The sequence below is a fragment of the Elephas maximus genome, chromosome 3, assembly GCF_024166365.1.
Source record: "Elephas maximus indicus isolate mEleMax1 chromosome 3, mEleMax1 primary haplotype, whole genome shotgun sequence".
NCBI lineage: Eukaryota > Metazoa > Chordata > Mammalia > Proboscidea > Elephantidae > Elephas > Elephas maximus.
In genome coordinates, this window is record NC_064821.1 from 183,496,859 (window position 1) to 183,515,716 (window position 18,858).

An 18,858-nucleotide genomic window follows, 5' to 3' on the forward strand; every position below is an offset into this window, starting at 1 on the left:
CATCTAGAGCAGGATGAGCAATTAGAGACACTTGCCTGCAGGTATGTAAAGATGGTAAAAGGAAAGTGCCAAAGGCAAAGCTTAGGGCAATGTTGATGAGAGGTGACTGGGATGTGAAAATATGAAATCCATGAGAAAGCAGATCAAGTAGTTAATCAGATGTGGCAATGATGGTGGAGGAGGAGTCTAGCTGTGGCAGAGCGGCCTCTTTGAGCATGGCTGCTCATTACTCGAAAGCTACCTGGAAACCCAATGACCCCAGATAAAAAATCCTGCCAGACAGTTCCATGACAATGTGGGAATACACCATCACTGAGCTCACTGAGTTGTGTGGGAAATTTCAGCAGAAAGGGAAAGAAATTATTGCAACTTGGTTACTACATCTTTGGGATATCAAGGGAGACAGTGTCTCTTTAAATGAAGCCAAGGCAGAGAAAATGAGCAGTATAACCACCCACCCACCGCCCTCCAACAGCATTAATATGCAGCTCAGAGCACAAAGGGCATACACTCCCTCATCTTGTGCTGTGGAAGGGTGTGGCGGAACGAGGTGGATCCTCCCACCATGGTTGTGAAATGGTCTTCTTTAGAGGAGTTACAGCAGCTAATTCAGGAGTTAGGTATGCGCCACACCATTTATGCCAATCACTTCTGGGGGGCAGACAATGAACTTTTTACTACAGAAATGAAAACTAGAGTCCTGACGACAGCTAAGCCTTCCTGGTACAGCATGGCTGGTGGCCTTTGGTACTCCCTTAGTGGGCCAGACAGTGTGCCAGGTGGGACCAGCCATACCCATTGCTGTCAAGTCGATTCTGACTCATAGCAACCCTATAGGACAGAGTAGAGCTGCCTTCACAGAGTTTCCAAGGAGAACCTGGTAGATTTGAACTGCTGGCCTTTTGGTTAGCAGCCATAGCTCTTAACCACTATGGCACCAGGGAGGTGGGGTGGGGGAGGGGTTCCCAGGTGGGACCAGCTGTAGCTAATTTGGGTGAAACTGAGAAGGCTAGAGAGAAGCTGGTGTGAGCTGTGGGAAGAGGGAAAAGACTGAGAAACCTGTGAGATGGTTTGAAAGTAACCCCAAGGCAGATGTGGGTGGACCTAGTGGTTGCCAGAACAGCAGAGGACAAGATAGATAAGCAATCAAATGCAGTTAGCCTTAGGAGGAATTTGAAACCAGAGCACCAATATCACCCTCTGGGTCCTACTGCCCCTCCAAGGGAAGTGCCCATTGCCACTGAGTGGACCCCTTCTATCCCTCAGGGCTATGAGTGGGGCCGAGGTCACTCACAGGTCAGGGCCCTACAGGGGGATTGGAGGACCCATGTAGAGGTCACCATACAGTGGTGAAGAAAAAACAAGCAGCAGGTGAGGGCAGGCTGCATCCTTATCTCTGGACACCCTGAGCAGTTTCAAGGACCCCTCCTTGGCAATTGTGGGTACGGCAGAAAGTCAATCTGCATATGCCAGATGCTTCTGAAATTACAAATAGGATATACTCCCTCTAACTTGTATCAAGCTTATATTTCCTACGGGACTGATTTGACCATGTCTGTGGGAGAATTCTGACTGTGATGGTGGCAAAGGCAGTCCTGAGGGGGGATATGGCATGGTGTCATGGATTGAATTATGTCCCCCTCAAAAATGTGTGTATCAATTTGGCTAGGCCATGCTTCCCAGTATTGAGTGGTTGTCCTCCATTTTGTGATTGTAATTTTGTGTTAAAAGGATCAGGGTGGGATTGTAACACCACCCACACTCAGGTCAAGGTAAGAGAGGTAAACACCCAAGGTAAAAAGAGTTTCCCTGGGGTGTGGCCTTCACCACCTTTTATCTCTCAAGAGATAAAAGGGAAGCAAGCAGAGAGTTGGGGACCTCATACCACCAACAGTGCAGCACCAGAAGCAGAGAGTATCCTTTGGACCTGGGGTCCCTGCACCTGAGAAGCTCCTCGGACAGCGGAATATTGAGGACAAGGACCTTCCTCCAGAGCCAACGCCATGAATTTGGACTTTTAGCCTACTTCACTGTGAGGAAATAAATTTCTCTTTGTTAAAGCCATCCACTTACGGTATTTCTGTTATGGCAGCACTAGATGACTAAGACACATGGTAACCAGAGCCCCTACCACGAAGAGTGGTAAACATCAAGTAATATAAGATCCCCACAGGACATAAGGAAATTAATGAAACAATTTTGGAATTGAAAAGAGTGGGTATCATCCAGGAAGTCCACAGTGCTTCTAATAGCCCTGTGTGGCCTGTGAAGAAACCGGATGGGTCCTGGAATATGACTGTGGACAACAGGAAACTTAACAAGGTGATCCCTCCTATGCTGCAGCCCCGAACATAACTTCATTGTTGGGAACCGTTAGTAGAGACCTGGGCGTGTATCATCCTGTGTTAGATCTGGCCAATGCATTCTTTAACATCCCTATAGCCCCATTTGCCCAAGACCAGTTTGCCTTCACCTGGGAGGGGTAATGATGGACATTCCAAGTTCTACTCCAAGGATATCTACATAGTCCCACTATTTGCCAAGGTATGGTTGCTAGAGATCTAGTCTTTTCCCCTTCCCTGATACTCTCCACTGGTTTCATTACGTTGATGACATCATGTCAACTGCTGATGATGATACTCTGTTACAGGAGTGTCTAAACCAAAACCAAACCCGTTGCCATCAAGCTGATTCTGACTCACAGGGACCCTGTAGGACAGAGTGGAACTGTCCTGTAGGGTTTCCAAGGAGTGGCTGGTGGATTCAAACTGCCAACCTTTTGGTTAGCAGCCAATCTCTTAATCACTGTGCCATTAGGGCTCCACAGGAGTGTCTAGATGCCCTAATCATTATCTACAGGGGAGAGGATGGGCTGTAAATGTACACAAGGTGCAGGGGTGGGGTATGTTGGTAAAATTCCTAGGGGTTGTCTGGTTGGGTAAGACCAGTGTATTGCCTGAAGCCATAGTCAATAAAATACAAGCTTACCCTACCCCTGGGATGCCAAAGGAAGCGCAGGCCTTCGTGGGTCTTTTGGGGTATTGTTGTTGTTGCTGTTCCTTGCCATCGAGTCAGTTCTGACTCACAGTGACACTATGCACAACAGAACGAAACACTGCCTGGTCCTGAGCCATCCTTAAAATTCTTGTTTTGCTTGAGCTCATTGTTGCAGCCACTGTGTCAATCCACCTCATTGAGGGTCTTCCTCTTTTCAGCTGACCTTGTACTCTGCCAAGCATGATGTCCTTCTCCAGGGAATGAATCCTCCTGACAACATGTCCAAAGTATGTAAAAGGCAGTCTCGCCATCCTTGCTTCTGAGGAGCATTCTGGTTGTACTTCTTCTAAGACAGATTCATTCGTTCTTTTGGCAGTCCATGGTATATTCAATATTCTTCCCCAACACCACAATTCAAAGGCATCAATTCTTCTTCGGTCTTATTCATTGTCCAGCTTTCACATGCATATGATGTGATTGAAAATACCATGGCTTGGGTCAGGTGCACCTTAGTCTTCAAGGTGACATCTTTGCACTTCAACACTTTGAAGATGCCTTTGCAGCAGAGTTGCCCAATGCAATGCATCTTTTGATTTCTTGACTGCTGCTTCCATGGCTGTTGATTGTGCACCCAAGTAAAATGAAATCCTTGACAACTTCAACCTTTTCTCTGTTTATCATGATGTTGCTCATTGGTCCAGTTGTGAGGATTTTTGTTTTCTTTATGTTGAGGTGTAATCCATACTGAAGGCTGTGGTCTTTGATCTTCATTAGTAAGTGCTTCAAGTCCTCTTCACTTTCAGCAACCAATGTTGTGTCATCTGCATAACGCAGGTTGTTAATGAGTCTTCCTCCAATCCTGATCCCCCATTCTTCTTCTTATAGCCCAGCTTCTCAGATTATTTGTTCAGCATACAGATTGAATAGGTATGGTGAAAGAATACAACCCTGACACACACCTTTCCTGACTTTAAACCATGCAGTGTCCCCTTGTTCTGTCCGAACAACTGCCTTTTGATCTATGTAAAGCTTCCTCATGAGCACAATTAAGTGTTCTGGGATTCCCATTCTTCACAATGTTATCCATGGTTTGTTATGATCCACACAGTCGAATGCCTTTGCATAGTCAATAAAACACAGGTAAACATCCTTCTGGTATTCTCTGCTTTCAGCCAGGATCCATCTGACATCAGCAATGATATCCCTGGTTCCACGTCCTTTTCTGAAACCAGCCTGAATTTCTGGCAGTTCCCTGTCGATATACTACTGCAGCTGTTTTTGAATGATCTTCAGCAGAATTTTGCTTGCATGTGATATTAATGATATTGTTCTATAATTTCCACATTCGCTTGGATCACCTTCTTGGGAATAGGCATAAATATGGATCTCCTCCAGTCAATTGGCTGTCTTCCATATTTCTTGGCATAGATGAGTGAGCACCTCCAGCACTGCATCTGTTTGTTGAAACATCTCAATTGATATTCCATCAATTCCTGGAGCCTTGTTTTTCGCCAATGCCTTCAGAGCAGCTTAGACTTCTTCCTTCAGTACCGTCGGTTTCTGACCATATGCCACCTCTTATCTGCAGCAGCTGATAAAAATCTTCTGTTTCTTCATCTTTGGCCCTAGTGGTTGGTGCGTAAATTTGAATAATAGTCATATTAACTGGTTTTCCTTGTAGGCATATGGATATTATCCTATCACTGACTGGGTTGTACTTCAGGATAGATCTTGAAGTGTTCTTTTTGATGATGAATGCAACACCATTCCTCTTCAAGCTATCATTCCCAGCATAGTAGACTATATGACTGTCCAATTAAAAATGGCCAATACCAGTCCATTTCAGCTCACTAATACCTAGGATATCGATGTTTATGCGTTCCATTTCATTTTTGACGATTGGGGGTATTGGAGAGCATTTATTCCCCATGTGGCCCAGTGTTTGGGACCACTCTTATCGACTGGCAAAAAGTGTGCCTCTTGGGATTGGGGTAATAAGCGTATGCCACCATTGAGGATGGTGGTGGCTGTGTAAGCCTCCACTGATATATTTGGTTTGAAATTGATTCAGGGCAAAGCAGTCAATGGGCTGAATTAAGGGCCATGCAAATGGTCATCACCCACGAACCCTAGCCCTTAACCCTGTGTTGGGACAGTTGAGCCTGTGTGCTAACTATGCGGGTAGGCCAACGGCATAATGAGTAATGGACAATAGTGGGTAAAGTCCTGTGGGGAAAGCCTTGTGGCAGGACACCTGGAATTGCCCCTAGACCCCAGATGCTCACCTCTTTTTCATGTAGCAGCCCATTCACCTCTTTCCCTGCTGTGAAACCAAGAAGCGGATGCTATAGCACAAGTTAGAATGGTGTATCTCAAAGGGGAAGCTGCCCATTGAGTTCACCAGAAAAGCAGACACCATAGTGCCCATGTTGGTTGGAAAATAGCCAAAGAGGCAGGCATAGCAGTAAAGAATAGTGATCTGGTGGGTGCTGTACAAAATTGGCTCGTGTGCTCAAGTCAATGCCCAAGGTGTCTGCCACACGATCCTGGAAGATACATAAGGGAACACAGCCAGTGATGGACTAGCAGGTGTATTATATACGGCCCCTTCCCCCCATTGAAGGAGCAAAGTACGCTCTCATTGGTGTACACATTGTCACTGGCTTTACACAGGCGTTCCTGTATAAACAAGCAAGCAAGGCTGCTACAATAAAGCAGTTACGAAAACTGAGAGTTATGTATGGAATACCTGGAAGGGTTGATAGTGATCAGGGAACACACTTTATAGGTCACAATGTGCATGATTAGGCAGCTGAGAATGAGGTAGAATGGCATATCACCTGCCTTACAACCCCAGGCTGTGGGCCTGGTGGAAAGGAAGAACAGTGCCCCGAAACAACAAATATGAACTCTTACAGGCAAGGATTCCCTGGCAAGGTGGACCAAGGTGCTGCCTGAGGCTATGAAGTTGACAAAGTTGGCTCCCACTAGGGCTTTAGCCCTGAATACCAGACTAGGAGCCCCAAGTGACCCTCCAGCAATGATCTAAGTGATGTCACAGGCTTGGAAGCATATCCACCAATGTTGTTGCTAGAACATAACAGCATGGTCCTCTAGACACCCCAGGACCTGGTGCCAGGAAATGGAGCCATCTATTGGCACTGGTGTGGATTGGTTACTTCATCCCTCTGGAGGAGGAGAACTGATTGGTCTAAGGTGGTAGCCCACCATCCTACTGCACAGAGGGCCTTGGCAGTCACACTTCACATTAAAAGGAACAACAGCTATACCACAAGGGACGGAAGTGGGCCTCCTATTCTGGAATACACCAGATGGATGACTTTACTCACAACCCGGCTTATGACCTCCCCAGGGCAGTACATATGTTATACTCAGCCAGGAAAAATGCCCCAAACAGCCACTGTTCTCACCAACTGAGGTGAAGCCACCAGTGTGATTCTAATAGAAGGGGAAGGTTTACCCCACTTGGTACCTACTAAACACCTGTCTTTCCAACCATAGGTATGGCCTACTCTGCTTTCTTCCCTTCAGGGCTGCCAACCCTCTTCCTAGAATGGGCTCACAGCAAAAGCAGCTGCTGAGTCTGTGGACTACTCTCCTTCTCCAGTGAGAGACATGGAGGGGAAGTGGGCATGAAAGTTTCTTTAACTAACTGGGGCATAACAGGTGTTATGGATCGAATTGTGTCCACCAAAAATCTGTGTTAACTTTGTCAGGCCACGATTCCCAGTATGGTGTGATTGTCCACCATTTTGTTATCTGATGTGATTTTTCTATGTGTTATAAATCCTACTTCTATAATGTTAATGAGGCAGGATTAGAGGTGGTTATGTTAATGAGACAAGACTCAACCTACAAAATGAAGTTGTATCTTGAGTCAATCACTTCTGAGACATAAAAGAGAGAAGCAAGCAGAGAGACAGGGGGACCTCCCACCACCAAGAAAGCAGAAAAAAAAAAAAAACAACTCAGTGCCATCAAGTCGATTCTGACTCATAGTGACCCTATAGGGCAGAGTAGAACTGCCCCATAGAGTTTCCAAGGAGCACCTGGCGGATTTGAACTGCTGACCCTTTGGTTAGCAGATATAGCACTTAACCACTAGGCCACCAGGGTTCCCCAAGAAAGCAGAACCAGGAGCAAAGTGTGTCCTTTGGACTCGGGGTCCCTGCTCTGAGGAGCTCCTAGGCCAGGGGAAGATTGATGACAAGACCCTTCCCCGAGACCTGACAGAAACAGAAAGCTTTCCCCTGGAGCTGGCACCCTGAATTTGGACTTCCAGCCTCCTAAACTGTGAGAGAAAAAATTTCTGTTTTTTAAAGCCATCCACTTGTGGTATTTCTATTGTAGCAGCACTAAATAACTAAGACAACAAGAGAGGGGGGCACAACATCACCTCTTCCTGGACTCAGAGTATCACCCGCAAGTTGGTAAGATTGCAACACCTCTTGGTTGCAGCCGAGAGAGTCTTTACCTTGAACACACCTGATGGCTGGTCTGCTTTGGCTGCCTGGTTTTCCTCTTTTCCCTCTAGTTGGCATGACATTTTGATGGGTGTTGGTCTTTTCCTGGATGTAGGGATTGTCTGCTGTTATTGTCTATACTGCTGCGGGGTCTGTGCCTCCAACTATGGCAACACTGTCTGTCCCTACAATGACACCTTCTCTCACAGCCCTCAGGGACTTTGTAGAAGAGGGGGAACATGCCAGATTGTAAGAGCCAGCCTTGAGGTGTGGACTGAAGGCTTTGCGAGGCCAAACAAGCTGCCCTAACAATTTTTATTAGTTCACTGTTGCTTTCCAAGCCCTGTTATGTGACCTTGCTGAGGAGTCCTTATGTAACATCCCTGGCATATAGACATTATTGTCCCTAATCACTAACCCCCCCCCCCCACTGCTGGGTGCAGAGATCTGCTTTGGTCCTTCTTTTCATCCAGGACTACCATATATGTAAGTCTCCCTAATAAACTCCTTCGCCATCACACTGGAGTTGCCTGCCTCATTCTTCCATCTCTCAGCACTTTCTGGTTTTGGAGGCAAATTTCAATTTACTGGTCCATACCTGGACATCTAGTGGCTAGGATTCAGACTTTCTAACATGGTCAGGGAATGCTTCCTGGTCAGGGAATCCTTTTTGCACTCTCTCCAACTCCACATGCAGGAAGTCTCTTTTTATCCTCAGAGGTCTGGTGTGCTCAAAGGACCAGAAGTAGAAGAGCATCCACATCAAGTCCCAGTTCTCCATCGTCAGTGGAGGTGAGGTGTCTGGAGAGATTGGGTGCGAGTAATGATGGACAGCTTCTTGTAATACACCAGTCTTACTTCATGTTCACATCGACACAGGTAGAATTAAGTTTAGACAGCTACTAGGCCTCTTACCAGGTTTACACAGCCCTACAGAGATTCAAACCCCTGTTGGGCTACACCCAAGACCATGTTCTTTGCCTCAGCTGCTCCAGGGCCACTGATCCAGCTGAATTCTGGATAGCTGAGGGAGAGGGCAAGCCAAGACATGATGTTGTGCTTACCAGTAAGCAAGGTACGCCTGGGCTTACAGTAAGTGAGGTATTCACGACCTTAATTGTGTTTACTTGCTACTCTACAGTGCACAATTTTGCATGGGCTGAAATTGTGCACTACAGAGTAGTAAATAAACACAAATAAGCCTGTGTGTACCTTGCTCATTGGGTAATTCGTTCCTGGTGCCTACCCTAGATATGGGTGTATCAGCTCTGCCTCCTCACCTCTGTTTGCTAGTTAACTGCTCACCAGGCTTTTGGAAGAGGTGGCTGAGGTGATAAACAAAAGGGTGGGCAGGAGGAGAGCACTGGATGGGATCATAGAGGGATGTATGAAATGTAGATGTGACAGTGCCGGAAGGTGATGTTCATTGATCCAGCAAAGGCAGCAGGTGAAGTATGCATAAATGGAAAACTATTATCAGTGCCATAAGCAAAAGAAACACCAGCGTATGGCAACCATGGTACTACAGTAAAGTCCCACAACTTTACCACTGCTATGATCCTTAATCCCCATAGACTCCAGCAGGCACCACAGGAGTTTTCTGTTTTCCATTCAGTACTCCCAAGGGGAGTTCAAATCTGTCTTGTGTCCATTTTAACCCAAGAGGAGAGCGACAGCCTGCGAGGTGGAGTGGCCTGAGCCCGCCTGGGAAGTATGTAGATGAGATGGCACAGTGGCTGATGGTAGGGACTTTCTGCTTCGAGGTGCTGTAGTTGGCTGGGCTGTGGGCTCCATTTGGGGGCTGGAGCTTGAATCAGTTCTCTGAGAGCACATTGCAGGCAGGTGGATCATCATTTTTACAGTGAAGAGATAGGAGGCTGCTGTGTGCCAGCAGGAACTGAGACCACACTTACCTGGCAGAGGAGATACCCTGATCACTCATTTTCCCAGTGGGAGGCTCATCCATTGCGCTTCGGACAAGCTGCCCCCAGCGATTCCTTAAATGTGGAGAGCACGAGGGCAAAGTTGGTGGTAGTTAAGAAATGCATTCACGCTTTCCCCACAGACCATAGCTGGTTTCACTCAAAGCTTGACACCTAGATAGGTACCTGGGGAAGATCTTCAAACTTGTTTTGGTGCCTGTTTGTCCAGCACCATTCCCACCTTACCCACCACCCATCTAGTGCTTGCCTCTGCTTCAACTTTGGTCAGGGGGAGACCACCGGCACTCACTTTGCTCTTTCTCTTCCCTTCCCTCTTTCTCCTCTTACTCTCCCACTTCCCCTCTTTCCCAATACAGCGACTCCCACCCCTGCCTTGGGGACCAGTCGCCTCCACGCTGGGACACAGGCCAATGGGTCGGCTCGCCAGCTCACCAGCCTGGACTTCTTCCGCGCTGAGCCACACCTGACCCTCTGCCTGAGAAGCCCCAGGTTCGCCAGCCTGCCTCCTGCTCCCTCAGAACACTCTGCTCCCACCTGCCACGGAAAGGCAGCTCTGGCGGTGTGGGGCCGAGGGGAGTGGGCCGTGCGTTTCCTTCTGGTAGCTTTGGTGGTGGGAAGCAGGGTAAATGGGAATGGGCCACCCGCTCCTCAGTCATTCGCGTGGGAACACAAAGGCTTGGGTTCAGGGGCAGCTGTCGGCCTCTGCTTGTAGCCTCACCTGGGAAAGGGGCTCTGCTCCTTGGTCTTACTGGCTCTTTTTTCATGAGTAAAGTGTATGGTCAGCCCTCCTTCTTGTTCGAAATGTCCTGCCCAAATATTCCCTCTCCTGTCACTCTACGCCCAGGCTGCTGCCTCAGACTACTGGTCTCTTTACAGCCCCTCTGGGCTGGGTGGCAGACATCCACAGGAGAAAGGGCACAGGGTGTGCCTGACGCAAAGTGGGGGAGATGCTGCCTGGCCTTCGCTCAGGAAGGCCTTTTCAGAATCTGCTAGGAAGAAGAAGCCCCAAAGCCTGGGATTGCTGGGAGTTTCTGGGAAGGGGAAAGCCCTCCCTACTCGGTTTTTCCAGTTGCTTCAAACATCTCACTGCTTCCTCTTCCTCATTCTATCCAGGTAGTTTCCTAAGTGTGGTGGGAACCTTCCTCCCTGCACCCCAGGTTACATGTATCCTGGGGCTGTTCTGAGCTTTAAATTAGGTAATTTATGTAAGAGGTGCCCTCAGTGCTCAGTAAAGTGATTCATAAGTTTTTATCCATAATATCATCTGAATTATTATTATCTAACCCATTCTTTAAAAATTGTGTATCACAATGTAATTGTTGAAAAATAAACTGGTTCTGTTATTTTATTATCAAAAACGATGCCGCAGAGAATATTCCCATACACGTAGTCTTGGCAGACGTGCAAGATAGAGACCATTCTTTCATCCACCCTATTACCAGCCTACTTTAACAAAAACTTGTCAACAGCCAAAACCTGAGGTCAAGTTTCCCGAGCTTGTACCATCTCAGACTGGGGACTCTGAACAATAGGCACAACACTCTGGAACAGCTGAAACTGAGATTTTTTTCTCTGCTCTCTTCTTTGTCTGGTCCCAACACCCCAATAAGGTGGCTGGCAACAACAGTGTATGTCTCTCTTGCATGGGGGAATGTTAGCGCCAAGGAAAAGGTAAAACAACAGCCCAAACCCATCATCCCAGACTAAGGGTCTCAAATCCTGAGGTCTGAGCCAGCCAAAGGGTCCCAAGGTAAACTGATTCCCCAGCTTCTATCAGGAGCGTCCTTTGGCTGAATGCAGAAATCAGGGAGGGAGAGATCATGTAGTCCAATGTCTACACTTGGCTGAAAAGAAATCACACATTTCTGACTAATTGGAAGTGTAATCAGAAGAAAAGACCAGCATCAAAGAGAATTCTCAGCAGCTGCCATCAATGAAGATGGGAAAACCACAGGAGCAGCAGGTTTTAGGGGGAAGATCAGAGTTCAGTTTACATGCCCAACCACAACACATGCTAAGGCCCTGATCCAAAGTGCATTCCATCCACGCCATCTCTACCTCTGTCTGAATCCTTTTTGATGTTGGAAGTAAGGAGGTCTTGATGCTAGCTAGGCATCCTTCTCAGCCAGGGCACCTCCTCTCCAGTCTCCTGTTGTCAACCTTGCCCACTGCCTGGCTTCCTCTGCCACCTCTCCACATGGGCAAAAGTGCATCTTTGAGTCAGTTCTGAGGTGCGGCAGGTAGGACGGGGCAACTCGCTTCAAGACGTGAGCCTGATGGGCTTTGAAGGTGCCCACTGGCTGGGCAGAGTCACTCAGCCTTTAGTGTGCAGGCTCCTCTTTTGAAAGAAGCAAGGAGGTAATGGTCTGTGGGGAGTGCAGGAAGGGTGACCACTGGAAGCTGGGCAAGTAAAGCAATTCTAGGTTCTCAACGCAAAGGACATTGCCACCCAAAGGGTTGAATGAAATTACTAAGACACCATGATTGGCTCTTAACCTAGTAATTAATGATTCACAAGCACCCAGAGATCATCCCTATCACAGCCATCCTGAGTTTCCAATTCCATTCTTTTACCCTTCCCTTGTTTACTCATTCCTCTTAGCTGGTTTATGCACAGCGACCTCCTCAATTTTTTTCTACAGAGAGATGTTGTGATTCCACCCTCTCTCACCACCTCCATAGATTATTAACTCTGGCTAAAGCTGGAAGTAATCATCAAAGGTGAGTCTAGGGATCTGCCACACTAACTAGTAAAAGCAAAAAATGGTTTGGGTTTCAAATATTAAAAACTGCAGACATGCACCAGACACCCTTGCAATCTTTGAAGAGATGATCTCCTCAGGTGGTTCCTGCACTGCACGCGCATCGCTCCCGGCCCCGGAGCCCTGCGAAGTCCCTGTTTAGACCAATTCCTTAAGCTCTTTTTCTCTGACACTAACTCCGGGGGCATAATTCCCCCTTTCCTCTTGTATCCTGCAGCTTCTGGAGGCCAGAACCCTAAAAGGACCTGACTTGTCTGTGCAGTGGAGAATCCACCAGAGAAGGCACTGGACACATAGAAGAGTGGAGGACAAAAACCCCTGCACTGGCCAGAATTGAACCTGGATCTCCCTCATGGGAGGAGAGACTTCGACCACTAAACCACCAATGTCTCCTCTTTGAGCTTTAATCAGAAAGTCTCTGGAATAACTTGGAAAAAATCAGTTGTAAAATAGGTTTGCGCAGTGTTCTCTTTGGAAGGCAAAGCTAACAAGCAGAAAAGACACCCAGTGCGAAGCCTTGCCTAGGAGGCTTATGTCAGGCAACACTATAAAGTTCTATCACTCAAATAAAAATATATGATTTGAAATAGGCTCTTTCCAACTAGGTAGCAGACCTGTATAGAAAAACAGTAGAAACTGTTCCAGTCCCAGGTCTCTGGCCCCAAATTTGGCATGAACCTACCAAAAGTTCATTTATTCATTGGCTGAAACAGTCTCTTTGCTCTCGGGTTCATCGGTGCCCCCAAGTCCTTTTCTCCCAATGTTGATGCAAACACCAGTTCTTCTCCAAACAGGCATTCAGGACACAGAGGACATGATGACCTCCATGTTCTCACTGATGTTTTTACCCTGCCAGCATAAGCACATGCCCGGATGGAAAGTGCTTTGGAAGAAATGAAAATTTCTTAATCCCTGACTATAATCATGAATCCAGGCAGGCACTGCTCCAGGAATTACATATCTGAATGGTGATTCAGAAAATGCGGGCGTCCATTCCAGTGGTTCAAGGGAAACCCCCCTTAGGTACAAGAGGTGTTCCAACCCCAACAATAACCAGGGGCAGGGAGGAATCACAGCCTGCCCATTAGAGTTGGTGCACGCACCACAATGAACAACTGCCAGGGGAGTCCTTACCACCTGAGGGCCAGTTTTTTGGGAAAGAAGACTTCTCACTCCCAGAGCAAGAGGGGTTCCCCAAACTGGGTGCAAACCTTCACTGCCACCCCCCGCACAAGAGACCTATGCAGAATATGACTACGATGAATATGGTACTGCTTATGATGAACAGTTATGATTCCTAAAATAACAGATAAAATACTGCAGCCCAAAGTTGTGCTGATTACTATGCTTATGGACATGGACTCGGTGAGGAAATTTAAGATTCCTATGGGCAAGAGGAGTAGATTAACTCAAGATATGAGGCACCTTCAGTGAGGACGCCTAGGGAGTCTACAGAGACTGGTCATATGGCAGATACTGATTTTACTGTCCGATGTTGTGAAATAGCCCATCTGTACCAGTCCTGTATACTGTTCAAAGTAATTTTTTTCTATAACTAATCCCCCTCATAGTAAACCAAGCTGCTTAAAATTTGAACGGATGCAATGGAAACTTTGTTGAAATATCGACTGGGCAGGAAAAAAAAATATGTAAAATTGTGTTATTCCCAGTCCGTATATAAAAAATAGGTCATCAACAGAGAAGAAAACCTTATCAACTACTGTTAAAACAAAAATTACCTTTATTAAACATGTTAATCCATTAACTTAAGCCTCACCTTTCATTTTAAATGTTTCCATAGAATTTAGTTATTTTATCTGGGTTTTTTTTCTCTTGCCAACACGCATAGAAAGCGAAACCAAATACAAGTGGAAATACTGTGGTAATCTTTTGTAACACAAGTGCTGACATGTTCTATAGTGTTAAAATCTCTTCTTGCTTTATACTAAAAGTTCTAAAATAAAAAACCATATATATTCTGTCATTTCTAATGTGCCCTTGACTCAGGCTTTGGGATTCTTGCCCACTGAGATGTTGGTGAATATTGGCCTCTTTCTTCTGCTACTCTTTCCAGCATCATTGATGTACAAAAAAAGTGAAAACTGAGACTGTAAGAGAAAAAGATGAGGGGGGTCACTACAGAGGTGACTTTGCAGTCTCAGAAGACAGAAAGGAAACTGAGACTTTTGACATTCACTCAAGTCTGTACACTGAAGATGTATATGGGTGTGAAAGATGGAGATAGGTTAGTGTTTAGCTGTGATTTTTAAAGTTTTGGCATGGTGTTATGCTATGTCACTTTATGTGTTACTATTTCTAATTTAACGGTGCAATTTTCTCCAAAAATCTTCAATCAAAATAATATTCTCCATTTTCCTAAGTTATGGCCACTGTTATCATCAAGGTTGCATGTCAACTTGGCTGGGCCATGATACTCGGTGTCTCGTCAGCTATGATGTAGTTTGTCAGTTGTATAATGACATAATCGCCTCCGTGATGAGATCTGATATAATCACCTCCATGATGGGATCTGCCATTTGCCACTCAGTTGAAAGAGAGTTTCCTTGCAGGGATGGCCTGCATCCAATATATGTGGACTTTCTAGCAAAGCTCGCTAGCTTTTGCTTTGCTCTGGATCCTGCATTTGGCTCCTCAGCATCTGACCTATGGTTCTTGGGACTTGGGCCAGCAGCTGCAGTCTTACCTGCCGATCTTGGATTTGTCAGCCTTCACAGTCCGTGAGCCAGTAGCCTGCCATCTGACCCATGGATCTTGGGTTCATCAGCTCCTGCAGTTATATGCATCAGGAGAAGCCTCCAGGCTGACACCTCACCCACAGACTTGGGGCTTGACAGCCTCTACAGCAGTGTGAGCCATTTCCTTGAGATAAATCTCTCTCTCTCTGTCTCTATACACATATGCTTCACTGGTTTTGCTTCTCTAGAGAACCCAGCTAAGATAGCCACTAACAGCGATTTAAACCAGCATCATGTTTCACAAATTACCCTGTGCATATTAACAGATCTGGAATTTCTTAAACTTAATAGGTAAATACGTAAATTGATTTTTTTCAAATGCATATCCAGATGTCATGTCAACATTTACTTATTATTTACTCCGATTTTTAAAAACAAAAATTTAAATCCCAAGCTTTCATTTCTGTAGATTTATGTATTTTTATAACAGTGCCATACTTCTTAACTGCCACAGAATTTTATTAGATACAGTCTTTTTTTGTATCAAGAATGTCTTAATACTCTAGTGCTGCTACAACAGAAATACCACAAGTGAATGTTTTTAACAAAGAGAAGTTTATTCTCTCGCAGTCGAGTAGGCTAGAAGTCTGAATTCAGGTACCAGTTACAAGGGAAGGTTTTCTTCTCTGTTGGTTCTGGTCTGGAGGAAGGTCCTTGTCATCAGTCTTCCCTTGCTTGGTCTGGGAGCATCTGAGTGCAGGAACCTCATGTCCAAAGGATGTTCTGTGCTCCCAGTGCTGCTTTCTTGGTGGTATGAGGTTCCCATATCTCTTTGCTCACTTCTCTCTTTTATATCTCAAGAGAGATTGCCTTAAGACACTATTTAATCTTGTAGACATCACCAGTATAATTGCCACTAATCTATCTTATTACATCATCATGATAGGATTTATCTTCACATCAGAAGATAAAATGGTAGACAATCATACAATCATACAAGGGAATCATGACCAAGTCAAGTTGACAGATATTTTGGGGGGAGAAAATTCAATCCATGACAAAGAGTCTTTTATATTTCTCTTTACAATTAACCTTAAGATAAATCTTAGAAACAAAGGGCCATTAAGGTTTTAAAAGGAAAAAGCTGTATTTTAAAGATGAATTTAGAGATTTCAATTCTTTCAATTTTGACTCTTCCCTTTGAAATGCATATTTTGTCATCCCAATTATATAAAGTTTGGTAGATTATTTCACATCTTATGATTTATAAATATATGTATACACACATGCATATATGTATCTATATATAAAGATCAATATAGACAGATATGTTAAATTTTAATTAATGTAAAAGGACAAAGGAGATTTCCACTATGAGTAGTCTGGACCAAGTCTTTCATTGTAGACATCTAAAAAGTATGGATAAAAAAAAAAAACAGCTATGGATGAAATACAATAGATCTACGTAAAAGTATTAAAGAAATAGCAAGATATTGAGGAATTGCTGGACACAATTCAGAAGAATATGGAATCAGAGAGAGGAGCCAAACATTTGATATGAATTTTGCTAATCAAGGTTGATTCATTTAGAAAGGTATGTACCAAGGTTCAGATGTAGGGGCAGAAGTTGGAGCCCAGACTTCCCAAAAGTGGGAGCCATACAAATATAACACGAGACTTCAAAGTCTAAGTCATCCAGATGGAAATCTCAAGCTCTGAATTTGTTTTAAGGTTTCTGAGATTGGACAACTGGCATGGAAAAGAAAAAATCCTCTTTGGAAGAAGATAAATTAAATCTTCAATTAAATTTTTAAATAAAACATGTAACATTCTGACAGTTGTCGATCCCAGACAACAAATATATGAATAGTTGTACTTTATTTTGTATATTAAAAACTGTTTAAAAAAAAAAAAACTAATGAATATAATAATGTCTATCACAGAACAACATTATCAGGCACACAGGCAATGAACCAGCAGAGACAACAGAAACAGACACAAAAGCTATGGTCATGAGGATAAAAGATTAAAACTGGAAACAATGAAAAATGACACTGCATATTTGAAAGAAGCTAGCCAGGAATTCTGTACGGAAACATATAATTACAAAATTAGAGGGGGTGAGTTTAATACCATTTGATACACAGCAGCAGGAAGATTTCATGAACTTAAAGATGAGTACAAGAAACAAACACTCTGCAGAATAAAGCAGAGCTATAAAAGCTGTAAAACACTGAAGGAATGGTAAGCAAAAGGGGATAAAAAGCTCATGGTAAGTGTCATGGATTGAATTGTCTCCCCTAAAAATATATGTATCAATTTGGCTAGGCCATGATTCCCAGTATTGTGTGATTGTTCACCACTTTGTCATCTAATGTGATTTTCTGATGTGTTGTGAATCCTATCACTATAATGTTAATGAGATGGGTTAGTGGCAGTTGTGTTGATGAGATCTGTAAGATTAGATTGCGTCTTAGCCCAATCTCTTTTGAGATATAAAAGAGAGAAGGGAGCAGAGATGGGGGGACCTCATACCACCAAGAAAGCAGCACCAGGAGAAGAGGGTGTCCTTTGGACTGGAGATTCCTGTGCCTGAGAAGCTCCTTGACCGGGGAAGATTGATGACAAGGACCTTCCTCTGGAGCTGACAGGGAAGCCTTCCCCTGGGGCTGATGCCCTGAATTTGGACTTGTAGCCTACTAGACTATGAAAGCTGTCCACTTGTTAAAGCTGTCCACTTGTGGTATTTCTGTTATAGCAGCACTAGATACCTTAAATAGTAAAGAATAAAGAAGTAGGCTGAAGTGGGTGAACTTTTCTTCTAGTAATTTCCACCTCTGTTTGTGGACCATCTACTTTGGGTAGAAAAAGTCTTCTTTCTCCAGGTTGTTTCTGGAAATTTTTATTCTATTTCACACATTGAATTGTATCTCACACTCTTTGTGCCTCTGATTCCAGGAGTGAGATCAGAACTCTTCTCAATCCCTTGTACTATCTGGGGGCTGAGCCTCCTCCACTCTCATGTAAAACTCCTTGTTCCTTTTACTGCCTTTCAACTATGCCAGTGTCTCTCCACCGTCATTACTGTTGCTTGCCCACCTCCCAGTTATTTATCCCACTGATTAATGACTATGGAAGCTAGCTCATCCTTACCCTCTCTCCTAAATTCTTCACCATTCAGGGTCTGCACAGATTTTTATCTACTAATTTGGCCTCTACTTTCACTGATGCCACTGCTGGGAGTTTTCCACTTTGTCCACTTCAGATAACCAATTCCATGGACCTATGGTCATCCAGAAGTGCTCTGTGGCTCTGAAATCAATGACTCTCTCTTCAAGACATCTGTTTACCTCGCTAGAGCTTGATCCACATCTGTTTCTTGATTGAATAAAACATACAGTCATGTAATTCTTTCATCTCTCCTTTCTCAGTGCACTCCTGATACTATGAATACAGTGATGTCATGCATCCAATTATTTTCTGAAATCAAGATACATTATATCTCTGAAAGTTCTGTGAACTGCTCCCTGCTACTTACCAGTGAACTTTTTGTAAAAGATAAAGAAATCAAGTTTATTATGAATGCTTTCTTCTTAGGGAATCTCTGCTCAACTTTTTAAAATCACATTTATTATTTTTTTCCAAATTAAGAAAAGCAGAAGTATATAGGGTAGAGAGTAAGGAAATTTCAAACATTTATAATATTTCATTTGGTTATGAACTGAACATTATTGTAGATCACACAAGCTTGGTCTGTATCCACCGAATGACAGCGTTCTGAGAACCAGTAGGACTAGTTTGACTATTAAGAAGCATATCCTAATTTTGAATATTGGCTTTAATCCTACAAGGACATTGTCCTCAAAAAGTGAAGACAAAAAGCTAAGGGACCAGAAGGTCAAACCTTTCCAGGTATAAAAATGGAAATATTTGGCCTAGGAAATATAAGACCTGAGGAATACTTGTCACAATATTT

General features: G+C 44.4%; 1 pseudogene; it reads left to right on the forward strand.

Annotated features, from left to right (window-relative positions):
• The first annotated feature begins 565 nt into the window (after positions 1 to 565).
• Positions 566 to 13,958, forward strand: LOC126071411 (KH domain-containing, RNA-binding, signal transduction-associated protein 3-like; annotated as a pseudogene).
• The last annotated feature ends 4,900 nt before the right edge of the window (positions 13,959 to 18,858 follow it).